The following is a 19983-nucleotide window of genomic DNA, read 5'->3' on the forward strand; positions in this document are numbered from 1 at the left end:
AGGGCCTCTGGCAGTGCCTGCTCTGCAGGTGCGGCTCTGGGCCTGCTCCCAGTGGGACACAGCACCTGGCTCAGACCAGCCCTCAGCCCCTCGCAGGTGATCCCAAGGAGCAGGCTCAGAAAGCAGTTTCAGACCACTTGCTGCAGATATTTCAAAGGACTAAATGTCATTCAAAGAAGCCACCTTGCACATTTAGTTTTGGTATTGTGGCATGAGAAGCCATGTAGGTGCGTCTGAATGTGCACGCTGGGAAAGTCCACTGCCATCCCAAAGGGAAGACAGAGGAGAGGCCTCTGCTTTCAGCACTACTGAGCTCCTCCCCCAGCAATGATATCTCAGGAAGTAGTAGTTTTGTGGAGGTCCTGGGGCCTACCACTGGAACTGCAATACCTCAGGGCAAAGATAATGAATTAAAGTGAGACACTCCTCTAAATGCAATGATCTTGCCCAATGGCTTTTGCAGGCTAATGGGGATTCAACAGGGTTTCTTGGTATCATGAATTTCTTTTTTTCCTTATATGTACTCCCTCTAGGATGTTCTCCCCTCTCTTAACCCCTATTGGTCCTGGGTTGCTGCATGTAAGACCCTTTTATCCCCCATATAAACCCTGTGTTCCCAGCCCCATTTTGTCTCTGGCCCTGGACGCTCTTCAGAACAATCCATAGTGTTTGGACTTCCACACAAAGATCCCTCTGTTGCCTCACTCACCAGCAGTTTAAGCAAGCGTGCTCCCAGCTCTGGGAGGGCAGGTCACTCACAGAGGCTGGCTGTGGACAGGCCACCACACAGGAACTGAGTGCACCAGGGAAACTGGCCTCCAATAAAAGGCATGAATCCCACAGCACACCCAAACCAATGCCTTGCATGTCTCTACTTTTTCCTCCTACTCTCATCTCTCTTGTCACTTTCCCCATTTTCTCTGAGTGGGTACATGGCTTCTCTCTCCTGTCTGCAGGTTCAGCCACATGTGTGACCCTGCAGGAACAGTCTGACCCACAGGGAAGTGGGAGAGGATTCTTTGTCAGGAACTGTAGTGACAGGACATGGGGGAATGGGATCAAACTGCAAGAGTTGGAAAGGAGATGTGATGATGGGAAGAAGTTCTTTACTCTCAGGGTGCTTTTCCTGGACACAGAGACCAGTGCAGAGAGGTTGTGGATGCCCCATCCCCAGCAACATCCAAGGCCAGGTGGGACAGGGGCCACAGCAACCTGGTGTGCTGGGAGGTTGCTCAGCTTGGAACCAGATGATGTTTAGGGTCCCTTCCAAGCCAAACGATTCAAGGATTTGATCATTCTGCCATCCCCATCTCCCACTGCGCAGCAGCCCTGAAATTTCAGTGACATCACAGCTCCCAGAGGGTTCCAGGTGGAACGTCCAGGACCTGGAAACGAGCAGAGCAGGCACTTCACTGGCTGCCAAGGGTCAGTTGCCACTCGCTGTGTGCTCTGCCCCTCACTGCTGAGCTGTTGCTGCTGACTGGGCTTTTCCTGCTGCCTGCTCTGGAGCACCGATCCCAGCAGGATGTGCACTGCTGGGCCAGTGGAGGTACCTTGCCATTCCAGGCAGGGGGCACCCGGCTTGGGCAGGCTGCAGCCATGTGGGAATGGATGGTGTGGGACAGGATGCCCACAGGGAGATTGTGCTGCCCCTTGCAGAGTGCCAGAGACTCTGTGGAGGAGATGGAAGTGGACATGGTGCTGGAGAGGGAGGAGAAGATGGAGGTGGACGAGGAAGATCCTGTGGAGGACATGGAAGTAGAGGAGGAGGACAACATGGAAGACATGGAGGTTGATGAGGAGGATAACACCGAGGAAATGGAGGTCAATGAGGAGGATGAGGAGGAGCCCATGGTCCTTGGATGAAGATGGAGCCCCACAGGTAAGACAGGCAGCTGCTTCCCACGCCCTGCCCACAGGCACACTGGGTCCCCTGACACCAGGTTGGGGCTGGGCTGGATGGCCCCGCTCAGGGACACGGTGCCCACAGGGGGCCTGGATTGTGGTGGCACAAGCACCAGCCCCAGCCTGCCCTGCGCTTGCCTGGGGCCACGCCAGCCCTGCCAGCCCTGGCCCAGCCCCTGGGGCCCAGCTCCCAGCCCTGCTGGGCCCAGTGCTGGCAGCTGAGGCCAGCCCTGCTGCTTCCGTTCTTCCAGGACTGATGCAGATGATGGCACAGATGCCACGCCATTGTAAATATGTTTGAAAGCCTTAAGATTCTTGTAGATATGTTCACTGCATTAGAAGATTTCTGTAAATATGTTTTGAAGATTGTTAGTCCATCGGATCCCATGTAAATGTCTTCTGTACATTGTTGTTGTTATAAGGATTTTTAAAATGAAACATGTTCTGTAAATCCGAGCTTTTGCCTATCTTTGGCAAATAAATACTGCTTCTTTTTAAAACCTCACTTCACTTTGCCATTACTTTGGGCGCAGTCAGCATTTGCACCCTTGTGGGTTCCTCTTGATCCGAGTTCCCAGGGCTGGAGGTCCCTGGGGGTGCTGGCACACCCACCCTGGGGCTGGGGGTCCCTGTGCACAGGGGCTCCCACTGACACCACTCCTGGCACTGAGCACTGCTGCTCTTCCTGCCCTTGAGCACAGCGCTGTCCCCAAGAGCTCAGCTGTCACCAGCTCTCACCCAGGGGGCTCTCACAGCACTGGCCCCTGCAGCCATGCCACCAAAGCAGGCAGCAAACCTTCAGCCACCCTTCCTGCTGGAGCCACAGGGGCTCCTGGGCCCAGAGCCGGCAGCAGGCCACAGCCATGTAAAATTCACCCGCACGTTCTGAACGCCACCAGAGCCTTGGCAACTGGGGAAACTGCATCTGGGCTGCTGCAGGGGCTGATCTTTAAGGCTTGCAGCCTCCAAAGGCTCTGGCCTCTGCTTCCCAGCCTGCTCTGCACTGCCCTGAGCTTGCATTGTTCAAGAGAAAAAAGCCAAGCCAGGGCATCCTCACCCTGCCCGCATTCCTGCTGCTGCCAGCGGCCACTGGTCCTGGGCCCCACTCGGGTGACAGCTGCAGGGACAGGGCAGGCTGTACTCGGCAGGGGGCACGGGGCTTTGGGCCCTGGGGCTGCTGCTGCTGCTGCGGGGGCCATGGGCCCAAAAGGGCCCCGAGCTCAGCCCCTGCACGGGCAGCTGCCCTCAGAGCCCCACACTCCCTGAGCATCCCCATCACAGCTGCCAGGGGGAAATCCCACGGGCTTCAGGAAAGAAATTCCCCATACTGACTAAACCAAGGGGTCCAAGGGGAAAGTCAGCACCAGCTGATGTTTACAGCGCCTTTAAAAAGGTGGCTGCAGAGCAGGTGAGATCTCCAGGGCCTCTGGCAGTGCCTGCTCTGCAGGTGAGGCTGTGGGCTGCTCCCAGTGGGACACAGCACCTGGCTCAGACCAGCCCTCAGCCCCTCACAGCTGATCCCAAGGAGCAGGCTCAGAAAGCAGTTTCAGACCACTTGCTGCAGATATTTCAAAGGACTAAATGTCATTCAAAGAAGCCACCTTGCACATTAAGTTTTGGTGTTTTGGCATGGGAAGCCATGTAGGTGCCTCCGAATGTGCACTCAGGGCTCTTCCACTGGCATCCCAAAGTGAAGACAAAGGACAGGCCTCTGCTTTCAGCACTACTGAGCTACTCCCCCAGCAATGAAATCTAAAGAAGAGGCAGGAATTGAGTGCACCAGGGAACCTGGCCTCTAATAAAAGGCATAAATCCCACAGGCCACTAAACCCAAAGCCTTGCATGTCAGTGCGTTTTTGTCCTTTTCTCATCCCTCATGTCACTTTCCCCAAAACCTACCATTGCACAAATGGTCGAGGCATGCACCCTTAGGGCATCCTAACACCTTTATGCCAGCCTAGATAAGGCTACCAGTCTGGGTGTATTTGTGGTGCTCGTAGCCTCCCAAGTTATTTCCCGACATATACATGAAAAAAGACCTTGCATTAAACGTGGGGAAATGAGGCATTTTCAACAGAATTGTAAAAATACAGGCTATTACCAGGGACCTTCTAGGTGTCACAACCACTGTCCTCACTGCCCCCCGCATCCACATGCTTTCCAAAACCAGCAAAACCGGTGGTCTGCAGGAAACCCCATACAGACTTGGAAAGGCCCCGCGCAGTGACACCAAATGCGAGGCTGTTCAGCCCTACTCTCCCCAACATCGGGGAGAACCAGCACAGCGACCTTCTCAGATCCATCGGGACAGCTCAATTGCTGCAGAAACTCGACAGAAGACAGCTCTGCCCTGGAACCCAAAGGCAGCTGGTAAGAGCCTTTTCAATTCCAATCCACGATATTTATGTTCACCATATTCCAACAGGCAAATACAGGCCTGAAGAACAGTGCAGAGACATGTTGATTTTAAGCAACACCAGGGAAGAGATGGAGACACCCACTGTACTACCTGATGTCGTCGCCTTGACATCTTTGCAGGAGATAACTGTCCAGGCTCTATGCTTAGATCCTCCCCTTTTTCATTCCAAAAGGAACAGTTATAGGCAGAGCCCACCTCCTACTGGACATGATCACTACACCAGCTGATCCAATGGTGATGTGGGCACAGATTACGGGCCGAAATAGACTTGTTCTAAAGTGTGCTTTGTCGTGTAAGGGGAGAAAGAGATGTCATTCAGGATTATTAGATACAGGAGCTGACATCATGATAATTTCCCGCTCTGACTGGCTAAAGGATGGCCCCTGGTTCCAGCTGCTGGGGAAATTTTAGCCATCAGGAGAGCCACTACCAGCTTCTGGAGTCAAGACACCATCTGCATGGAAGGTCCTGAGGGCACAGTTGCTGCAGTAAGATCATTCATCACCTGGGCAACAATAACACTTTGGGGAAGATACCTCTTGTCCCAGTGGAGGACAAGGCTAGAGATCCTATCAACATCTCAGGATTTTTAGACGGGGCCACTGAGCAGCACGGCACCTTACAGTTAACCTGGAAGACCAACGACCCCACATGGGTGGATCAGTGGCCCCTGCCAGGCAGAAAGTTAAAGGCCCTGCAGTCCCTCGTGCAGAAGCAGCTTTCTGTGGGCCACATTGTACCATCTACTAGCCCCTGGAATGTGCCTGTCCTTGTCATACCAAAGCCTGGCAAAGACAAGAAGCGGCTCCTGCAGGACCTTAGGAAAATCAACGAGGTCATTGAGGACATGGGTCCCCTCCAGCCCAGCCTGCCTTCAGCCTCCATGATACCCCAAGATTGATAGACGGTTGTTATAGAACTAAATGACTGATTTGTGGACTCCCCCTTGCACCCTAATGACAAATCTGGTTTGCCTTTTCCATCCCACAATCAACAAGCACCTTTACAGAGGTACCAGTGGACCCTATTTCCTCAAGGAATGAGGCAGAGCCCTGCTATTTGTCAATGGCTTGGAGCCCAAATTCCCTTACCCATCCGGAAAAGACATCCTCACACTATCATTTTTCATTATATGGACGATACACTCATTTGTGCAGAAGCTCAAATCATTTTGGACATTGCAGTAGATGACGTCATCGCTGCGGTGCAGGAGAAAGGTTTTGAGATTGCAGCAGATAAATTCCAATAGACAGCCCCCTGAAAGTACCTCGATCTAAAAACCACAGAGAGACCCCTCTCACCCCAAACACTGCACCTCAAGGACAGCCCAAGGACTTTGCAGAACTACACCAACGCTGTGGAAGCAGTTTTGTTATCGTGGCATGGGAAGCCATGAAGGTTCCTCTGAATGTGCACTCAGGACACTTCCACTGCCATCCCAAATGGAACACAAAGGACAGGCCTCTGCTTTCACCACTGCTGAGCTCCTCACCCAGCAATGGAGTCTCAGGAAGAGGAAGGAATTCAGAGCGCCAGGGAACCTGGCCTCTAATAAAAGGCATGAATCCCACAGCCCACATAACCCAATGCCTTGCATGTCTGTACCTTTTCCTTCTTCTCTCTTCTCTTGTGCCACTTTTCCCATTTTCTCTGTCTGGGAGCTTGGCTTCTCTTTCTCCTGTCTGCAGGTTCAGCCGCATGTGTGACCCTGCAGGAACAGCCTGACCTGCAAGCAAAGTTACATTGTTTCAGAGCACTGAGCGGCTCCTGCTTGAGGAGGAGTTGGGAGCTGGAGACACATGCTCCTCCTTGGGAGGAGCTCCTCCCCATCCCACACAGTCAGGAGTGGGATATCCACCACTGACCCCCCTCCCATCCAGCAGCACCCCTAAAGTGCTGCTTTTCCTTCCCAGAAATGCCACCCTGAGCTACAAAAGGTGTCCCCCTGCTGCCAGGCTGGCTCTGATCCACAGTGGAGGTGGAACCCTGAGCCCAGCAGACACTGGTTCCTTCCTCCCTTCTAGCCCAGGTCCTAGCAGAGCACTAAAACTCCACACCAGGAGTGGATTTGGAGGCTACATGGAGAAAGGGGAATTGTTGTTGATTGGGGCAGACAGAATAAAATGCAGCTGCCAAAGAGAAATCAAAGCATCCCACAGGGTACAGCCAGGTATGCTGCACATCAAGGCTGTGTTGGTGTGGAAATACTGTATTAAAAGGAATTTAAGATCACTACTATCTGCCAACAAAAATACGCAGAATACATTAAGCTTCCGTTTTAAGTGCAGAAAAGATAAGAAATTCAGAGTGGTTTTCATCAGTTCACCACAAACACATCTCAATGGCCAGCCCAGCACTGGGGTGAAGGGGAGGCAATATTTGGTTGCTACCTCTTATGGCCTTTCTTCTTCTCCTAATGCAGGAATTTTGCCTGCCCAGGACAGTGAGTCTGCAGGTGAACGGCCACAGAGCTGCTCACAGATGGACAGACAGACCAAAGCTGCTCACCCTCCCCCCTTATGTGGAGGATTCCTTATTTAGCTTTTCCTATCTCTCTTCCTTTTACCTAAAAAGACACCTGGGATAGAGTAACAGCTTGCAGGAGACAGGGAGCATCTCCTACCAAAGGGAAGTGAAGGCAAGGGTAATTATTTTATAGAATAAATACATGTACTCAGAGATAAAAACTCTGGTCTTGGGAACAAATGGATCAATCCCTCCCTGTTCAAGACCAAAGAGACATTTCCCTGATCAACGGACCTGGTCCTTCCTGTGTAAGACTGGGATGTTTGTCACAATTCAGACAGAAACATTTCAAAGTCTGTAGTCATCCAATAGGTATAAATGCATTTGGAAAGTGCAGGAAAATCCATCTTGGAGGATTTCCTATTAAAACAAGGTTTGCATTTCTGGAAGACTCTCTTTCTCGCCATCAGTCCTGTCCATTGGAAGTTGCATTGGTTGGATATGTGAGAGGACAGGTGTGATTATCTCCCTATTTTAGGGGAGAATAGGCTACATGGGCCTCCTCCACACTTGGAATGCTTTCCATGGACAGATCCCAACCTCCTCCTGCTCCTTACATTTGTGATACACAGGACCTTTAATCTCTGTCTATCTATGGGAGCATCCTCCCACGCTGAGAAGTTTGGCTCTGCAGGAATATGGTGCCATCACCAATCTGTGCCCCTTGCTGGTGGTGGAGTGCTGGTCAGAAAGGAGTTTGTAGGATCTCCATGAAAAGAGCAACATCACATCTCCTGTCCCTGGCTCGGGCAACACCAGGACAGGGCTCTGCCAGCAAGGAAAACACGGCCAATGCCAAACCTGCTCTAGTGGGAGACGTCCCTGCCCACGGCAGGGAGGTGGAACAAGGTCAGCTGTGAGGTCCCTTCCAGGCCAGGCTCTGTAGGATGAAATGCCATCGCGGGCTGAACGGGAGGCGGGAGGACGATCCCCTCCTCCGCAGACACCGCCGGGGCCGGGCTGCCTCCCCACAAAGCCCAAAGCTTTCCTGACTGTGCCACCAGCGCTGGGCAGGCCAGGTCACAGCCCCAGCAGTGGCTGTGGCAGCTCTGGGCTGTCACACAGCCGGGAATGGCCCCTGACAGGGAGCACAGCACAGCTCCAGCTGCATCCTGCCAGGGGAGAGGAAGGAGGGGGATGGAATCCCATCGAGGGAATCACCCAAAGGGAAAGCACAGGAGCAGGCTCCAGAAGGGTGGGGGGCTTGGGGGCCCAGCCCTCTATTCTCAGTGTGAGAAATGCTACTCACTTCCAAAAACTTTAAAAGGTTTATTAAAACCCTATCAAAAATACAACGGAAGACTGAATAGAGAAAATATGACAGTGCTGGGAGCAGAGGATTTTCCCCACCATGTGCTCACCCACACCATGGAGGTTTCACCTTTTAACCCTTTAGCCCCCCCAAAGTTCTGTCCATCGACTCCTCCTTCCCTGCCCAGGGGTGGAGATCCCTTCCTGACACCTTGAGTGGGGGTCAGGTGCTGCCACAGCAACGAGTGACCCTCCCAAATGTCCCAAACCCAGGGCACCCCTGATAACAACACAAGGGGGTAAAACACAACCATAAAACTTCTCTTAATATTTTCCTTTTAATTGTGAGAGTCAACCATGGCATTACTCATCTGTCTCATCAGCATGCAGGAAACAAAATGAAATCCAGGCCTGGTGCTCATGAGCTGCACCCCCAGCACAGCCAAATCCCCAAGGCTGCATCAGCCAAGGCACAAACCCTTCCTGCTCCTCCTTTGCACACTAAATGGGATTTAACAAGGAGCATCCGAACCCCAGAGCAAAACTCACAGCCCTGATGTGTTTAAGCAGCTCTTGGTGCTCCAGAGATTTCCCCTCTCCACCCAGCACAGCAGCCCAGGTTCATTGCACAGCAGGACAAATGTGCTGCTTTAATAAATAAACCATGAAAAACATCTCTGTTTTCAACAAAAAGATTGACACTGACACTTAAAAATGTTATAGCTGTTCAAGGAAGGTCTTCTGTCTTATTTAGTTTGGGGTATTTTGAAGTCAAAAGTGTGTTTTAGGGTGGGTTGGCTTGAATAATGTGATTAAAATTGCTGATTTAGACGAGTAAGCTGGAAATCTTGAATTTTAGTCATATTTCAGTATGTAGCTTCTAGACAATTCCCTTAAAAATAGTTGATTCTCTTTGATTCCTATAATTTGATACTATTCAACAACTGGGAGCACACACTGGAGCAATACATGTGTAAACAATTACACAGCTTCACACGCTGCTAAAACAGAGCTATTCTGTTAATAGCTCTTTCCCGAGAGAAATTATTTTTTACTTATTGTTTGCATTAAGTTGCATTTGGGAAATGAAACTCAATTAAAAAAATACGAAACCACTTTTTCATTTAAGCCATTTCGTAACATTTTTTCTCCTTGACACCTCAGACAAATAAAATATGTGTATCCACAGGTAGGCACTGCATAGATGTGTTACTGAATCATCCCTCTTCCCTGAGAGCTGCAAATCCTACAGCTGCCAGACCTCATCCCTTGCTCCTCATAAAGGGAAAGAAGAGTTTCCATTCTAGTTAATTTCCCAGCTCTAAATCAACTACCCAGTGAGCAGAAATAGCTGTGAAATCCCCTCCACAAACCTGCGAGAAGGGTTCCAGCTGTGGAGGGGGAAGCAGCAAACTCCTGCTCCCACAATTGGTTTGGAATCCTTACCAATTAAAAACTATCCCACTCTTGGGATTTTTTTAACCACAACTAAAATAAATTAAAATCAATTAAAAATAAGATCACAGAATCCCAGAATGGCTTGGGTGGAAAGGAACCTTAAAGCTAATCCAGTGCCACCCCCTGCCATGGCAGGGACACCTCCCACTGTCCCAGGCTGCTCCAAGCCCCATCCAGCCTGGCCTTGGGCACTGCCAGGGATCCAGGGGCAGCCACAGCTGCTCTGGGCACCCTGTGCCAGGGCCTGCCCACCCTCCCAGGGAACAATTCCTCCCTAATATCCAATCTGAACCTGCTCTCTGTTTGAATAGGTGTTATTGCATTGCCTTGGGATGATGGATCAGGAGAAAGCCCCAGGGCGTGAGCAGAGCTCCCAATGCTTTTGCTGGGGACGTGCCACCCACCTGCCCCTCAGTCACTCAGCTGCCTCACAGCCAAAAAGACAGTGTCCAACAGGAAAAGTACTCCCAGAGGATGAAACCCTTGTCACTGCACAAATGACAGGTCTTTATTGGAAAGAAATGTCAAAGCAGAGCGACAGCGTTTATTTTCCAAGCAGGAGACACTGATCCTTTGGCGACACTGCAGGGATGGTGTTATTCCTGTTCCTGGTTTATTCCCTTTATCAGCTGCAGAAGCACCAGGACAGGCTTTGGTCTCCCATGCCAGCTCTGACTGACTGTCCCCACAGGCTGTCCCCACCCCTGGGTGCTGCCTCTGCAGCCCAAAACACCTGGAGGTCCCTCTGAGCACTGGCACTTCTTCATTTGGATGCGCGCTGTCCATAAAGACACTTAAAGAGACGCCGAGGAAGACTTTAATTTATAGCCCCATTCTTTTAATCTCGGTCAGCCAGATTTTTTCAGACATCTGTTTATATCTCCTTATAATATATTGGCTGGAGCAGCAGCACCAGGCAGCAGCTCCCTCGCAGGGGCTCTGCTGGTATTTATAAACCAAAGCGATTTCTATCATGTGCTTTGTGTTATCAGCTAAACCTGTCCACTTAAATTATTGCCTTGTAACCAAATCACAACTATTTGTTACTCTGCTCTGTGCACCTTTCCCAGGCTCTGTACCAATATCAAGCTTTGCAGAGGCTGAAAACAAGATGATAAATTAATGAACAAATGGAAAAACGGACATGTTTTCACTAGGCTCACAACTGAGGGAGGATCGGGCACGTTGTGCACCACATTAGTAAAAGCAGAGGGCTGCTGTGTGGAATATGCAGCACGCAGTGATAACCAAAGAACCCCATCTCTCTTCTCCTAGAGCAACCAAATGACCAGCTGTGTTTCCTCACTAAAGGAGAAAGGTCTCATCCTGGGCTCCTTTCCAGCACATCATTCCACATTCCACAGGTGGGTTTGTGTTCCAGCATGGGGACAGGGCTGAGCCCCAACTCACTGCACAGCTACAGGCTGGCAAGTTGTACATCACACACTGACCTGCAAACCTCCCACCAAGGTTCTGCAGTAACTCACTGCACTCCTGGCAGTGGCTTCCCCATGCCATGCCATCCCATCCCCTACCATGCCATGCCATGCCATGCCATGCCATGCCATGCTATGCCATCCCATCCCATCCCATCCCATCCCATCCCACGCAATCCCCACCCCTTAACAAAGCTGCCAGCCACTGACTGCCCATCAAGAGGAGCCCAAGAGGGACAGCAGACTCTCCCCTGCAGCACCACCCTGTCCCCCTTGGCACAGAAATGTCCCCTGGGAAGGCTGGAGCAAGCAGAACAAAGGTGATCCAGCTCACTGAGGCAGATTCCTGGCTTGTCCCCAAGTGTGCATCCTTGTTTGCCATTGTAAAAGAATTCAAAATCTATTAAGGGTTTGAAAACAAGCCCCAGTTATGAGTCAGTAAGTGGCTCTGCAGCTCTCAAAAATTACCTCGGTGTGTGAGCAAGCCTCAGATAACATCTACCTTCCTTTACTCTTTTTTTCTCTCCACGCAGGGAGTGAGGGAAAAGCGACTTTCTTTCTAGTACCGGCAACAAAGGAATTTGGAATCAATATGTGAATGTTCCAGCAAAACACACTGGCAGTGCTGCAGTACTGAAATAATCACACCGCCAGAGCATCCATAATAAGTTCTCTGACGGCACCACACCTTCTCCCTTAATATAATAATTATTAAAAACTACCAGGAGACAAATCCCAGCGAGCAGCGGACCTCCCCACAGCTGCGTCCCCAGCTCCAGGAGCCACCAGTGCCAGGGCTGGGGACCTGGCTGAGGCTGGGGCATCCCGTGCTGGTGGCACACAGGGGACACTGTGCCTGACTCCAGCACTGTGCCTGGGTGGATGGGATGTCCCACACCAGCGTGCTCAGAGGAAAACAGAGGAGCCAGGCCCAGTCTGGGGGCTCAGCTCACACCTGACCCCAGACTCTGGTTAGAGCTGCTGAGCAAGGAAGCAGCAAAGCCTGCCTCCATTTTTCTTTCCTTTCTTTCCTACAAAGGCAAGTCTACCACTCTCCAGATTGCTTGTTACTTCAAAAAAAAGCATTTTTACACACAAAAGGAAGACATGTAACAGACACAGGTAAGAATGAGATGGATTACTGATGGGAAGAAGAGGCCCAGAGCCTGAATCTCATTTTATTTCTTTCTGTCCCTTCTTCACTCAGCCTTTTCCATTAGTTCACTGTCTGGCATTTACTGCTCCTCCCAGTTAAGTGCCACTGGAAAATGTCATTAATATGCTCTATGTCACCTCCTCCTGATAGCTGATGGAGAGGTTTCACAGCACCAGGCCTGGAAGCTCCCCCAGCAGCTGCCCCAGCACCCCCAGCATTCCCCACCTCAGGCAGGGAGGAAGCTCAGACACCTCACAAGTGTGAGTGCACATCCCAAGTACAAACTCCTGTGACAAACTCCTCTTCCTGGGGAAGAAATGCTTTACAAATGCACTCCCTGGGCAGCTTTTCCTCCCACGGCACTGCTGGGGAGCCAGAGCTGCCTGCTGAGTGCAGCATCTCCTCAGAGCAGCACCAGCCTGGGCACTGCCTCTCCATTGCTCAGGTAACCAGGGACAGCAGGGGCTCTGCAGGGGATGGGATGCAGAAGGAACCCCTGGGGTGATGCACCATGCCCAGTGCCATGGTGCCACCTCTCCCAGGCGCTGCTCAGCTCGGGCTGGATGAGCTGGGCTGCCTCTGCCTGCGAGTGACCAGCCCTGGTGCTGCCAGCCTGTTTCATCGCTGTTCTGTCTGATCATTGCCCAGAGGGATGACAAGGACAGACATGTCCTTCTCTTCCTGGGATTGCAGAGGAAACCCTAAGAGAGGAGTTTTGTCCTTACAGCATGAGCAAACAATTGGCACTGCTGCTTCCTTCTGCCTCCCAGGGCACCCAGATGGAGCAACACAGGGGTTTAGATGGTGGATGCTGCTGCCTATTTCCCAATAAGCATCTCCTGTGGAAAAGCTGCTTGGGTAAACATTTAGGGAGAGCAGCCAAGTCCACACACCAGACTCACCATGGCCAGTTCAGCCACGAGAGGCAGAAGGGCCTTTTGTATGACAAATTCCAGCAAAGGTTTATTCCAGCACGCCAAAGGGGAATCGGAGACAAAAGATCTGGCCATGTGGTGTGCACAGGGTTAATTAGGGGTCAGTGGCCAATGGTCCAAAGGCACTGGGGTGGCACAAAGGGCAGGGCAAAGGGCAGTGCCCTACAGGGAAGACACAGAGCCAGGCACCAGGGATACCACAACCAATGAGGGAACAGGGAAAGGAGAAACTACCAGAATTTGGGACATATGGGGAAAGGAACTGGGGTGGTTCATAGTGTTGTGCAAGGCTCCATGGGGAAGTTTTCTCTTGCAGCCTAGGTGGAGACTCTATAGCATATTCTTCCAGGGCAAGGCCCTGGGGATTGCCCTGAGGGATTCAAAGGATTCCACACCCAGACACACAGGGAGCAGGCAGGGCCTGATCCCCCAGCCACAGACCTTGCAGAGGCTCTTCCAGAAAGGCCTGAATGAGATGAATTGTTGAGAGACTAAATGAAGAGTTCAAAGCACCTCAATAAAACCAAGGAAGTCTCATGTAAGAACTTCAGTTGGCTAGTTTATCTGACAAACCTTTCTGTGACATTCCAAGCTATGTTAATAAACATCCTGAAAATCGACCTGTCAGAATGGTGATGTCTAAGTATGACATCTTCTCCAACATCTGATTTTGTTCTGTGCTGCACTGGAGCAGGGACAGAAGCCATCTGAAATGCTTTCAAGCTTGCCAAGGGTGAATCTGTCCCCTGTCCAACATCCAGCACAGCTGCTGGCAGCAAAGGCATTCCTGGGAAAGCCCCAGAGCCACCCTGTTCTGATACATCCCAACAGCAGGTGTGTTCCTGCCCAGGTTCCTCACAGGTCCCAAAGCAGCAGCACTGCTTTCTGCTTGAACCCCACTTGAACAGGGGCAGGGAAAGAATTGTGGAATGGTTTGGTTGGAAGGGACCTTAAAGTTCATCCAGTTCCAGCCCTCCTGCCACAGTGATGCCACCCCAAAAGGGCTGATCCCGTTGCAGTTTCTCATTTATCGAGAGAGAAGGGACCCACTGGTGCTTGCTGTGCTACTGCTCTCCCGTGGCTGATGCCACAGAGCTCACTGGGTGGACTCAGGGTGTTAAGGGCTGCTCACACCAGGATTACAGGGAGACAACCTCCACAGTAACCCCTGGGAGAACTTTCTTGCACCCAGTGATTTTTAATGCCAACCTTGCTGCAGTGGCCACATCTTTAAGCACCATCCATCAGGCCTTCAGCTCAAACATTTGTTTGGCTGAAAAGGGTTTTAGAGCCACTCTCTTGTCACAGTGCTGAGAGGTCTTCTCTGTAATTTGTTCCTCTTAGCAAATAGAATAAAAACGTTTTTAAAATGATGCCAGAATCCAATCCCTCCTCCTGTGATTCAATCAACAGCTAGCAGAGAACAAAGCCTCACAAGGAAGGGGCTCTCCACTAAGTAACCCTTGATTAGAGATGTGAAAGCACCATTCCATTTGGACACTGGGCTGGACAGCGCTCACAACTGGCCCTTTTCCCTGAGCCAAGGCTCTCCTGTGACACTGGGATTTATGTTCTCCCAGCTGATCAGCCGGTGCCAAGTGCTCTGAACACTGCTATTCAAACAGAGGCGCCCCTCTGGGTGAGGCTGGGCTGGGCTCTCTCCTCACACCGCCTGCCCAATCCACTTGGCTTCTCCTGCAGCTCCTGCAGCAAGAGGGAAGGAGGGGCAGGCGAGCCCCTGGGACAGGCAGGGCCGTGGGGACAGGCAGGCTATGGCTGGCAGTGCCAGAGCAGGTCCCTGTGACTGCCACCCACCCTCCACGGCAGCCAAGGTGACGATGATGATGGTGGCACACCAGGGGGCCCAGCCTCATGCCCAGAGCTGAGCCTGCTGAACACACACCAAACCTCATCCCTCCCGTGCAGGGGAGCCACAAGGACAGGAGGGGTGTCTGTCACACACAGGGCACAGCGTGGCCCTCCCTTGAGGTGCCTGGGCCCCCTGGGAAGTCTGGAAGTGATGGAATTGAAGGTGGAGGCCAGCGAGGAGCCTGCAGAGAAGGGATCTCAGGGAAGGAGGGGTGACAGGAGGGCTCCAGGGAGAAATACAGGGCCTCTGATGGGGGCACTGCTGCAGCATCTGCTGATGTACCTGCTGCTGCTGCTGCTGCAGGAAGGAAATGCTTTCTGTGGCAAAGAGCTCATCCAACAAGTGCTCCATTCTCCACCTCCCTGCTGGGAGGGCCGCTCTGCCTTCAGTGCAACAGCAGCAAACACACCAGGAAAAAATAACCACAGGGCAGGAAGAAGAAGGGGTGCCCTTTTGTAGAGTGGGGTCAACATGCTTTCACTTTGCCAGAAAACCCTTCTCCCCAGTTTCAAGGCAGGCACTGCAGTGAGTTAGGGTGCAGCAGGAGCCATGTGCTGAGGATTTAATACCAGGCATTTGATTTATTTTTTCTTTTGATACTGGGCTTGAAGTCTGTGAACTGCAGCAGTTTAGAGAGTTTAATCCCACAAAGGTCCGAGCAGAAGAAACAGAGAGCCCAGAAGTATTCAGTCACACTCTGATATCCCATCTGTCAAATGGCACACCAGGCTGCACAGACACTGCAGCGACCTTTGTCTCACCATGTCCCCAAGTCAACATCCATGAGAAGCTTACTTACAAAAGCCAGTTTTAATCCCTTTCAAACTCACTACCTTATTTATCCCCAAGCCAATGCTACAATCCATTCAGTAATTGTCATTCCTCAGGTCTATTTGTTACTCCAGAAAGACCATCTGGGATGCTGAAGACTTAGCTATGTTCAGAGAAGATCAATGCAGGATGTAGGCAGAGAAGAACAAGGCAGCTGACCAGGAGAATTGAGAACCTGACAAAAGGAACCGAGGATGATATTAATTTTGTGGAATTTTAGGCATCTAATACCTTTTTAGAGAGACTTCTTTACTATGATGGAGGTTAGCACCTCCAGAACATCATCAACCATCGTGTCTCCCACATGTGTCACTCTCAGAGAGCCTCTCCTCCTCTCTCAGCAATTCAGGAGAGGGCCACCAAAGAACCTGGCAATGTGGAGGCACAAAAAGGACACAATAGGGGGAGATATTCCATCAGGACCAACACCAGTGTGAGAACCAGGAGGTTTAAAACAGCCATGGTTAATCTGTTGTTGGAAATGTGGAGTTCAAGCCCAAAAGGGCTCAACTTGAGGAGGGCAAAAGAGCAAAAAAGGAAACTATTTCCCAGGGAAGGGCTGGGAAGCTCAAGAAGGGAATTCATGATGAGGCCTCAGCACTCTCTGTTTCTGTCCTCAGGGTCTGAGTCTGTAACTCAGTGCTGAAATTGCAAGGATGAGACACGCACGACACAAACTCCCTTCTCCCAGCTCCAGCTCCCAGTGGGAGCGATTCAGGACACGCTGTGCCGCTGTCAGGGCGTGCAGCTGACTGCCTTGGATCCCCTCTGTGCTCAATGGGTGTCAGCTGCCTGCCCTCACCCAGGCCCCAGCCCCGTCCCAACAGTGGTGCCCCCGAGCCCGGAGCCTCCCCGGGGCCGAGGGCTCCGTGGGGCTTGGCCAGCACTGCCCGGTCCAGCCTGGGAGGTGCTCCTCCCACCCCCTGGCTGCCAGACCAGCAGGATGGATGGGAAGAGTTGCCTGCCTGCCCTGCTGCCAAGGCAGAGTGAGAACAAATTTGGATAATAAAAGCTGGAATAAGGAGATGCCTTGGAGAGGGCATTGGAATAGCGCTTTGCAAAGCTTCAATTTAAAGCCTTGTTTCTATAGCTAACGCAGTCGTAAGGGACATTAGCCTAATTTCTGTCAAGAGAACTTGTCAGCACTGCAGTATTTAAGATAGACACTAAAGATGTGTTTTATCTCACAGATAGATCACCAGGGAAGGAAGGAGCTGTGTCACACTTGGTTCACAGGAAAATAAACTGACGTTCTCCCTGGGCCTAATTGGTGGATGCTGTTTTATAACACCACAGGCACGAGCAGCCTCCCATTTTATCAGTGTGCAGCTGAGGTTGGTGCCAAATCCACTAGATAGTGGGGTTAGATACAGGAACCCACAGGGACGTGCTTCAAATGGGCACCCAAAGACACAGAGCTGGGCATTTTCCAGCCACAGAGTATCTGAAACATTGGGCCATGTCCTGAAGGGTCAGGTCCTTCTACTGATGGTGCTCACCAGCTGAGCCACAGCTAGCGGGGTGGAATTTCAGGGTCAAGGGGAGAAAATTGGTGATAGAAGAAGAGAACTGTCTTGGCTTCCTCAGGACCACCAGCAGGAACTCACCTGGCCTGGTTTTCAGAGACGGTCCATGGTGAGTCAATAGAAAGCAAAGAAAAGAGAGGTTGTACCCTGCAGCTTTAGGAGAGCATGCTCCTGCTCCCATCATACCCCACTTTGGGGAACTAAAATATTCCCAGGAGTCCGAGTGTATTAAGGCTGGCATGGCTCCACGCGTCCCACGTGCCAGCCTTGGAGCTGGGTTTGAGACATGCCCAAGATGATGCTGGTGCCATGGCACAAAGGCTTGTCCCAGACCTGCAGCTTCTGCAGTGGAAAGTTGAAAATGCCCTTTTATTTGCAGTTGTTACACGGAAATAACAGCCATGTAACCTTGTCTCAGCCTTGGAACAGAAATCAGCTTGCAGAGGAAGCCTGAGGGAGCGCGACCCTGAGCTGCAGGCTTGAGGGCAGGAGAGTGGCTCTGCTCTGCCATGGATTCTGCCCTTGCAGAAGAACTAAATCACTACAACAGACAGAAATGTCCCTCGGGAAGGAAATCCTCTCAAAGATAAATCAATAACTCAGTGTAATTTTAGCAGCCAGAAGAGTATACATTGCCAGGAAGGCTGAGAGCTCTGCCACAGAGACAGAAGCACAGCATCATCAAACAGCCCTGCAGCAGACTCTGCACAGAGCTCGGGCTCTGGGTGTTCACTGCCAAGCCACGAGGCGGGGCTCTGCATTTTGGGACCCCACAGACCCAAATCACAGGGACAGCAGCAGGGATATGGTCCAGCCAAACTCCCTTGGGACAAACCCACCTTTCCCTTTTCTCCTCTGCGGCAGCAAGGCTGCAATCATGGCAGTGCTGGCAAACACTCCAGATCCTGCAGGGTGAGACACACAAAGCTCAGCTAAACCAGGCTCAGGAGCAGAGGGGGAGTGCTCCAGCCACAGCTTCCACCCCTGGCCGGGGGGTTCCCACCAGCTGAGCCACTCGGGAAACAGCACAACAAGGATGTGCCGCAGCCCCCGGTGATTAATGAGACTGCAATTTATGTAATTATATTAATGCTAAGTACATTCGGAGCAGTAAGTTCAAGGGAACTGATGACACTATAGAGGACAGTTCAACACTGAGCAGTAACTCCAGCAAAAAGGGGGGAGAAAAAAAAGCCCCTAATTATTCAGTAGCTCTTCTCCCAGATTCTCAGGGTCAGCTTGGAGGAGAAGGTGGCCTGAATTATATTTTCATTTCCAGAACACCAACAGAATTGCTAAGTGAGTTCCAGCAGCAGTGTCAAAGCCTGCCCTTGGTATGCGTGCCAGCCCTGTCCCCTCCCCAGCTCTGCAGGGCCAGGCAGGGCTGGGCTGCCGTGTCCCTGCCAGCGCTGCCACCACCAAGCCCTGCTATCCCGGGGACACAGGACCAGCTCCTGTGCCAGTGTTTGTCCTGGTCCCCAGCACGGACAGACAAACTGCAACAACCAATTCCTCAGAAGCCAGGTGTAGCCTGCATGTCTGAAGGTGCAGGAGCCTGTCCAGGATAAGCCTGAGGAGCAAACAGCCCAGTCCAGCCAGCAGAGGTTTGTGCACACCCAGCCCTCTCCAGAGTGCCTGTTGGCACAGCCACAGCCCCTGGCAGATGTGGAGCCTGTGCCAGGGCATGCAGAGCTGGGAAGGACTGTGCCCACACATAGAGCTCTTCCCCTGCATGCCCACCGGGAGCCACAGAAGCATTTTGGAGCCCCCGTGCTGGCCACAGTCCTGTCACTCCTCACAGGTTCCTTTGGTGCCAACAAGCTCTCACACAGATTGTGCCATCAGTGCTGATGAGCTCCAAGAGCCTGAGTCTGCAAATCCAGCTTTACAGCAGCTACCAATGCACACTGGGCTTCTGCATTGCTCCATTGAGACTTGAACCTTTACAGGGGCCTGGAGTGCCAGGACACAGGGAATGGTTTCCACTGCCAGAGGGCAGGGATGGATGGGATATTGGGAATTAGGAATTGTTCCCTGGCAGGGTGGGCAGGCCCAGGCACAGGGTGCCCAGAGCAACTGGGGCTGCCCCTGGATCCCTGGCAGTGCCCAGGGCCAGGCTGGACATTGGGGCTTGGAGCAGCCTGCGATGGTGGAAGGTGTCCCTGCCATGGCAGGGGATTGGAATTGGATGAGTTCAAGGCTCCCTTCCAACCCAAACCATTCTGGGATCCAATGACTCTGCACCTCTGAAATGCTGAGATCTGCCTGCAGAGCTGCCCCACGGGCCAAGGTCAGTGCTGGAAGCTAAAGGTGCCTTATGACCACTCCACACAAAGCCAGGACAATGACTTGTTTTGCTCCTACATCACAGAACACAAAGCTGCCAGAAAAGCCAGGGCAGAAGAACTCTGCAAAGACTACACAAAAGAGGAGACCCCACAAGCCTCATGTGACCCCTGTGTCTGATTGAAAACCAAACCCAAATTAAATGAGCAGTCACAAGTTTGGTGTCTCAGGATTGCACTCAGAGCTCTCCTGGTGCCTTCCAAGATCAGCAGCCGCATCCAGCAACAGGGAACATGCAGAAGGCAACTCAGTGATGATTAGGAAGACACATATGTAGTTATCCATCACAGAACAACCTGTGTGCACCTACATGTCCTGCAGTGC

The sequence above is a fragment of the Melozone crissalis genome, unplaced genomic scaffold, assembly GCF_028551555.1.
Source record: "Melozone crissalis strain CALT ecotype California unplaced genomic scaffold, PUWL_Pcris_2 ptg000231l_1, whole genome shotgun sequence".
NCBI lineage: Eukaryota > Metazoa > Chordata > Aves > Passeriformes > Passerellidae > Melozone > Melozone crissalis.